We start from the raw sequence: 8,759 nt of genomic DNA, 5'->3' as shown, positions 1-8,759 counted from the left end.
AGCGGTGATGAAGGCCATGAAAGCCAGGGAAAGATTTATGGATGATAAAGTAAAGACCCCTTCATCGTCTGTTTAACTCATTGCTTGTTTTCCTTCTCTTCCTGTTTTTTGGGATGAGGGTTTTGTTGGGATAGTATGCAATGAATTTTAACATTTTTAATTATTGTTGTGTTGATATTTGTGTACAGGCATGGTCCTCACAATACACGGTTTTTGTTGTTGTTGTGAATTTTTTACTCAAAATTTAAGCCAGTGTGTGGATTGGTTAGAGCAGCCTTCCCTAAACTGATGCCCTCCAGGTTTTTTGGACTGTAGCATCCATCATCCCTGACCCATAGTTGCCAAGTTATCCCCTTTTTTAAGGGATTTTCCCTTATGCTGAATAGGCTTCCTGGCGAGAAAAGGGAAAACTTGGCAGCTATGATGCCTGCTCTAACCACTCAACAACCCTGGCTTAAATTTAGTGTAATAGCTCTGAAGTTAGTTTGGCCATACAACTATACAGAAGCTCTACATTTTACAACCTGAAATTTAATATTGATGCCTGCTATTATAACTGGGGTGGGGAGGTGGGATCATTGCCTTTTGGCAAATACAAATGTCAGTGGAATTTTGAACGAACTGGTAACTTTTCAGTATATATTAAGCATCAATATGTGCAGCAAACAATTTTGTGAAGCAAATTCATTTTGCTGGGTTGAGGAGGGTGGAATAATAAGTTTCTATCGCATTAACTTATGTCCTCTCAAAGAAGCCCCCACCCCACCCCAACTTGAGTGAGACTGCATTATTTTCCATTTCAGTCCCAAACTTAGCTTTAGCCTTGTTGGTTCGCTGCATTTTTCGGTTCTCCATTTTCTCACTCGACAAAATAATTCCCCAGTCAACATTTTTCTTGTGGTACTTCTCGAGAAGGGTGTTGCCTGTCCAACGATGTTTGACTTCAGAAGTGTCTCTTTACTTCTTTGCTTGCTGGATTTGGGGCTAGCTAATTACTCTGGATATTAAATCTCGTTCTCTCTACTGACATAATAGCCTAAAGGGGCTGCTGATTATACATCTTCTGAGTCCTTTGTGGTACTGGCAAATGTTTGCTCTTAATGAAATTGAAGTGTCTGCCATACGGACTTAAGTTTACCGCCCACTTTCTGTACTTCAGGCCCAACAACGCTAAGTGTTTAAATAGTGAAAGTTGAGGGCTCCACCAGTCTCATCACCCTCTTAACACTGCTGGGATGAGCTGCCCATCCACTTGAAAGCCAAAAGTCAAGGAATAAACAGCCAGTCCATTCACTTAGAAATATTTTAGACTGGGAGGAAATTAGCATTCACTGGTGTGGCCCTTATTTTGAGAACTAGATGAAGTTATACATCTCGTTTCCCGTAGTCCAATAGTACCAGAGCCTTCTAAGATGAAATGGACCTGTTTAAGATTTGGGGGGGGGCGCATTCTGGTAACGTTTTCAGTAGAAATAAAACCTAGTTTTTTAACAATCCAGTCTTGAGAGATGCTTCTTCTTAGGAAGACAATTTGGTCTTTTCTCACTTTTTAATGAAGCTGGACAAATATGAACAGGGACAGATTTGATTCAGCAAACAACAACAACAACAACACACCCAGGAACTTACTGTATTGTACAAGAGAAATTGTCAAAGAAAATGTTCAATCATTACTTTTTCATTATATGTTTTAAGTAACAATAGAAAACCACAACAATATTGCCAAAATGGGGAGAATCAGCAGGGGGGGGGGGGGTTTAAGCAGATTTTCCATCTGCACAAATTCCCTGCCAGACTTTTTAAAAAGCCAGATTAACACAAAGCATGTTTCGCTCCTTGCTTACACCTTCTATCAGTGGTGGCTTGTCCTGTGCTTAGAAAGCATTGGTTCAAGAGGTTTCCCTATTTCCCCATGCTTTCTAGGCAGGGATCCAAGCAGTTTTCCATTCGCCCCACTGCTGTCTGTGGTGGTGGGGGAAACCTTTTTACTGCTTAATCAGAGCAAATGAAAACTCAATTGACATTTGCTCTGATTCAGTGGTAAAGAACGGGTTTTTCCAAAGGGGAAGCGATGGGGCAAAGAGAAGTGTGGACAAGCCATCTGTTTATTGGAACTGAGTTCACACCATTGTTTTAGGTGCAACCAACCAGTTTGTCATCCTTTCTTCATTAGGGCAACAGTGTCTGTTGGAAACCCCCCCCCCCAAAGCTAGCACACAGGTACTGCCCGGGCAGATGGTTTAGCTGGTTGACTCATCTGAGGCTAAAGCTACTGTAAACTGAGTTAATTACCTCAAGCTTGCTCATAGAAATGGCCAGGAGTTTATTTCCAAGTAATGATAAACTTCCATCCCAAATCCCTTTAATATACTCCTACCAAGTCAGTCTATCTCTCTATGCTTAGCCAGTGCAGAAGGAAATTAAAACTTAAATGCCAGCTTCAAAGGAACTGGGTGCCTCAGCGAGAAACCCTCGGGTCACATCCTCAACCGGCTGAAACTCTTAATTTCATGGCATTTCCTGGTTTGCAACACGTTCCCAGCTGTGGAGGGGACATTTTGGTTGGTGAGGTTCTCAAAATGTGGGGTTTGCATTCACACAAGGGGGAAATGGACAATTTCCAGGGGAAGAACAGCTTCCTCTTGGATATGCTCCTCTCAGCTGTCCCACAGCTGCTGGGCCCCATATGTCCGAGTGAACCCCGCAGCACCTCTAAACCACCACAGATAAGCCTCCACTTGCTCTCATTTGGAAGAAACTCAACGTTTTCATGGAGGAGAGGGCTTTCAGGGGTTTCTACCCATAATGGCCATGCCATGCCTCTACAGTTGGAGACAGCAATGCCTCTGAAAACTGGTTGCTGGAAACCTAGGAGGGGGGAGAGTGCTCTTGTGCTCAAATCCTGGTTTCCCACAGGCATCTTGTTGGCCACTGTGAGAACAGGATGCTGGACTAGATGGGCCATTGGCCTGATCCAGTGGTCTCTTTGGTTCTTCTCCAGCTTTCAGCACCCTGACCTTCTGCTCTCTGGGAGCCTCCGCACAGTGGTGTAGGGAGAGGGGTGTGGTGGGTGTGGGCTGCCCCAGTTGTCATCACTGAGGGGAGTGACAAAATGGCAAAAATCTGTGTTTTTAGGATATATATTTTTAAAATGGGCTCACGGCACTTTTCTTTGAAAAAATAACTCTGGCACCCACCACATCCCCCTCCTATGCCACTGGTAGCTAGGTGAGGCAGGAGGCACCGGGCGTCACACCGCGGGGACTGCAGAGTGTCTGAGCCACGCATCTCTCCTGGGGGGGGAGGCGGCGGGCGGACTGCCTGCAAGCTCCACGCTGCTTTTTCGAGCAGCACGGGGCTTGCATCTGTCTACCGCCTCAGCTGCCCTACAACTGAGGGGGAGGCTGCAGAGAGGCCCTGCCTTGGCTCGCTCTGCCCCCATGGGCAGTATAGCTGCCAAGTACCCCGTTTTCCCAGGAAACCCCCGTTTTTACTTACCTTTTCCCGGTGGTCCCCCGTATCACTTCGTCTCCCGTTTTTCTCCGTTATTTTCTCCTGACGGCGGCCATTTTTTTCTTTCTGATTTGCCCTTCTATGGGCACCAAAAATGGCCGCCGCCGGCTTCAAAAGTCGCATCTACGCATGTCCGGAAGTGCATAGACGAGACTTCCGGTGTCGGCGGCGGCCATTTTTGGTGCCCAGAGATGGGCAGAGCGACACCGGAAGTTGTGTCACCGCACTTCCTGACATGCGTAGAAGCGACTTTCGAAGCCGGCGGCGGCCATTTTTGGTGCCCATAGAAGGGCAAAACGACACCAGAAGTTACGTCAATATAACTTCCAGTGTCACACGGCTGCCGGTCCCGGATTCTGCAGTCCAGGACTTGGAAGGTAAGATGGGCAGCTCACTCCACCCATGTGTGGATGAACCCTGGCTGCAGGACACGCACACCACACCGGGCACCCAAGCGGCTAGCTACTCCGCTGCCTCTGCTCAACTTAAACCCAGAGCCTTTCCATGTTCATAAAAGCCACCTACAAAAAGTACGTGGTGGGGTGACCCTTATTTAAGACTGGTGTAGGACTGCAATTTTTCTCCAGGGGATTAGTAGGAAAAAGAGAAGTGTACATCAGAGTGGCAGAGAATGGTTGAAGAAAAAAGCATGAGGCACTTCCAGGTAACGTGCTGAGCATTGAACCTGATCTGTTTGCAGGGAGTTTGGAGGATGTTGACTGTTTATTGAACATTTGTTCTGATTTGTTTGTGGGGAAGTTAGATGCCGTTGCATCAAGCAAGTCTCATCCCACACTTTCCAGTGCATTTCCTGTCACTTCCCTTGCTGCAGAAAGACGGATCTTTGGGGGAAGAGGGTTCCTTGTGCAAGAGCTCGCAATTAACTTTCACCGTGCAGCCTGAATTTGCCGGTATATGATAGAATCCCACTCAGAAATTGTGGAATTGCCCTAAGAAGTCTTTCTTTGTTTCATCACAATTTCTCTCCTCCTCCCCGCTTCCACTTCATTTTAGAGCACTTTTATTATCCTTGTGTGTTACGTTTTTGAGCACCGTCGCTTTAACACGATGGCAACCATTGTAACTCAAACAAGGAATAACACAAATATTACTCTTCTTTTCCTCCCCGAAAGAATAAAAAGCAGTATTACTTATCTTTCTACATGCTTAAAAGGAGATACGGAATTTATGACACACAAGCCCTTCTCAGTCTCTTGTTTTCTGACTTGATGAGAGATTAATGTTAATTACTGCTTTGCTAAATAACAGAGTCCAGGAAAAGAGGTGTGTAATTTTTTTGGGAAGAATTATCTTCCTAAAGCTCATTGCCCATGGTTTCCTGCTGAATCAGGAAAAATTAGTTCAGCACTAACATAGATTTTCTGATAAATGATTTTCTAGATAAACAAGAGAAACAAAAATGCTGTCACAGGCACTGTTAGTAATACTCAACAGTAATTCCACCGAAAGCAATGAACTTTACTCCATTGAGTCTAATGGATCTCCTCTGAGGGTGACTGAGGGATTGTCCATATTTCCAGCTGCCCCATGCCTAGAAAGTGCAGGTCCGAGAGGTTTTCAGCTTGTCCTGTGCTTTCTAGACCCAAGTACAAGAAGTTTTGACTTTGCTCAGATGCTTCACTCCAGAAAACCTGCTCTTCAGTGCTAAATCGGAACAAACAGCAATCCACACAAAACCTGATTGCTGTTTGTTCTGATTCTGCGCTAAACCATGGTTTTCCCAGGGTACAGCTGTGAGGCAAATGGAAGTGTAGATGAACCCTTACTTGTCTATCACCTGTTTGCCTTCAAACCCTTGAACATGGGGTGGGAAAGCTGTGGCTTTCCAGATATTGTTGGACTCCAGCTCCCATGAGCCCCAGCCAGCATGGCCAGTGGGCAAGGATGGTGGCAGTTGTTTTCCAGCAACATCTGAAAGGCCACAGGTTCCCCATCCCTGTTCGAAAGAGCCAGTTGTTCTTCAGTTTTGATAGTTATTGCTTGTCTTGTTGTGGACTGAATGCCTTTGGAACCACAGTGGACAAGAAGTAGCAGAGCTTTGCCCTGGTGAGCCTTCCTAAGTAATCAAAACAACTTCTCAAGCCATCTCGAACAGAAGGTATTAACTTGCAACGTAGATGCTTTTTGCAGCTTAAGGGCAAGTTAATGAATAGAAAAAGCAAAGGAGTGGGGTTACGTTTATTCATTGCTGTTTGCGTGTAGTTTTGCAAAAACAAATACAAACTGACTTGCAGCTAAGTTCTAAAACAAACATGTATATGAGTGGTTGTGCTGGACTGTTCTCATGCCACGAGGAAAGAAAATTGCAGTCTATGTGTGCCAAGTGGCAGCCATTCATCCGTAGATTCCTGGGTTGAACCCAAGCATTAAGCACATAATTTGCTCGGGATGAGCTCTGGATGAACTACTGGAATTATAATATTGCTAATGATACTTTTTCCTAGGAAGAAGGCAAGGTGTAACAGTTCAGCTGGTAGGCATGCAGGCAACTGCAGGTGTAAAGGCTCCGTAGCCGGTAGGCCAGTCCAGATTCCTGTTGGAAACCGTGGAGAACCACTGTGAGTAACTGAGGAGAAAATACTGAGGTAGATGGGCCAGTGGTCTGACTCAGTATGAGGTAGCTTCCTATGGGCAGCAGTGCCAATGGAGCAGGACAGCACAGCTGGCTTAACACATTTTGGAGTGACGTCCATAAGGACCCAGGTGGCGCTGTGGTTAAACCACTGAGCCTAGGGCTTGCTGATCAGAAGGTTGGCGGTTCGAATCCCTGTGACGGGGTGAGCTCCCATTGCTTGGTCCCAGCTCCTGCCAACCTAGCAGTTCGAAAGCACGTCAAAAATGCAAGTAGATAAATAGGAACTGCTACAGCGGGAAGGTAAACGGCGTTTCCATGTGCTGCTCTGGTTTTCCAGAAGCGGCTTTGTCATGCTGGCCACATGACCTGGAAGCTGTACGCCGGCTCCCTCGGCCAATAATGCAAGATGAGCGCGCAACCCCAGAGTCGGTCACGACTGGACCTAATGGTCAGGGGTCCCTTTACCTTTTTACCATAAGGAGTTAAGAATTCTTCTGCTGGATCAGGCCAATGGCCCATCTAGCCCGGCATCCTGTTCTCACAGTGGCCTACTAGATGCCTGTGGGAAGCCCAAAAGGAGGACTCGAGCACAATAGCACGATGTGTAATAATGCCCATTACCATACAAAGGGAGGGAATAGCATTTAAAGCATGGGTATGCAAACTAAGGCCCGGGGGCCGGATCCGGCCCAATCGCCTTCTAAATCTGACCCATGGACGGTCTGGGAATCAGTGTGTTTTTACATGAGTAGAATGTGTCCTTTTATTTAAAATGCATCTCTGGGTTCCTCAAAACAAGCCCTGCAACGCAGCATTTGCCATGGGTGAAAGTGTTCAGGAAGCACCACTTCATTGCTGTTTCAGCTCTGCACTTAATCTGATCTTTTAGAACATCCCAGGGGTAGCATGGCAACACCCTTGGATCTTCCAGATCTCATCACTGCCCCAGAGAATCAGAGGCTTGCAGCTTCCAGCCCCTCCTATCCTTCACTGGAATTGCCTCAATACCCCCTAATTGTACACAATTTTTGTGTCACTATCATCCCTTGTCCCGTGGATAGCTGATGCACTGGTGACAGAGGAAACACCCTCTAATTGTTTTGCAGTTCTTGTCCAGCTGGCTTTCTAATCTCAAGCTCACCCACTCAGAAAATGTGTTAGGAGGAGGATTTCAGTTTCTGATAAACAGAGTTGCTGGCTTCGAAGACACCGGTAGCTTTTAACCTGATCCTCATGGTTCGGAGAGCAGAGAGGCCTTGTTGGCAAGCCTAACAGGACTTAATGGGAGGCCCCATAAGATCTCAAGATACTGTGTGCAAAAGAATGATTGCCTAAAGCTCACCCTTACTCGTTCTGGTACTCAAAAAAGTGGGGGTGCTCAAACTGGGGAGGGGCAAACTTGCCAGCCTCCACCCCATGTTCCCACAGGCACTAGTTTTACCCATTCTGCCCCCCGCATTGAGCAAGAAGGCCTTCAGTTGTGTGCCCTTAGGAGCCCCCATTCTGTCATGGCTTTGGACCACCTCTCCTCTGTTAACCGCAGTTCTGAAGAGGGGGGAGGAGAACCCACCCCCAGGTCTTTCCTCTTTGGGACTGTTATCCCTGGAGCCTGCCTCCCCTTCCCTGAGACTGAAGGAAACACTGCTAGCAGATGTTGATGGTTGGTCTACAGACTCCTCAGGGGAGCAATCCCACAGCTGGAAAGTCCATTACAGTGGTACCTCGGTTTACAAACACAATTGGTTCCGGAAGTCTGTACTTAACCTGAAGCGTACTTAACCTGAAGCGAACTTTCCCATTGAAAGTAATGGAAAGTGGATTAATCCGTTCCAGACGGTCCGTGGAGTACTTAAACTGAAGCATACTTAACCTGAAGTGAACTTTCCCATTGAAAGTAATGGAAAGTAGATTAATCCGTTCCAGACGGGTCCGCGGAGTACTCAACCTGAAGCGTACTTAACCCGAGGTATGTGTGTAATTGGTTCTGGAAGTCCGTACTTAACCTGAAGTGTACTTAACCTGAAGCGAACTTCCCCATCGAACGAAAGTAATGGAAAGTGGATTAATCCATTCCAGACAGGTCCGCGGAGTACTTAAACTGAAAATACTCAAACCGAGGCATACTTAAACCGAGGTATGACTGTACCCCAAAAGGAGCTAAGAGGAGTGGCCCTTTAAATAGTCAGCGGGCTATTTACTCCCTGGGTGGAGCCTCCAGTCAACGGCTCCCTTGCGCTGCTATAAAATTCAGCCAGGTCTTTGTTGAGACAACTTGGATGGTTGGCCTCAGCTCTCGGAGAGCTATCTGTGGTGCTGAACCCAGACCTTAATCTCCCTCCAAGGGGCTAACCTTTGCCTTGCTCCTCTGCCTGGACAGTCAGCAATGTCTGACCTCTCCTTGTTTAGCCGATCACCCTCCTGGGTGGTGGAAGTCCCTGTGGACTGTGACTGATCAACATGGGACAGTTGGGCCTGGTGTGTCACCTCCTGCTCAATTTGAGCTCCATGAATTCTTTTTGAAAACCTGAAGGGGGCTGCTCTATCGCTGCTAACTGCCCCACAGCATCAGAATGAAGCCAGCTGAGTCAGGGCAGTTTTACTTGGTGGCATTTCATTCAATAAGTGTTCCCTTTTTATGAGGTCTTGTTAA

This window comes from Zootoca vivipara, chromosome 13 (assembly GCF_963506605.1).
Source record: "Zootoca vivipara chromosome 13, rZooViv1.1, whole genome shotgun sequence".
In the NCBI taxonomy this organism is placed as follows: domain Eukaryota; kingdom Metazoa; phylum Chordata; class Lepidosauria; order Squamata; family Lacertidae; genus Zootoca; species Zootoca vivipara.
The sequence above is the reverse complement of the archived record's forward strand: the minus strand, read 5'-3'. Positions refer to the sequence as shown.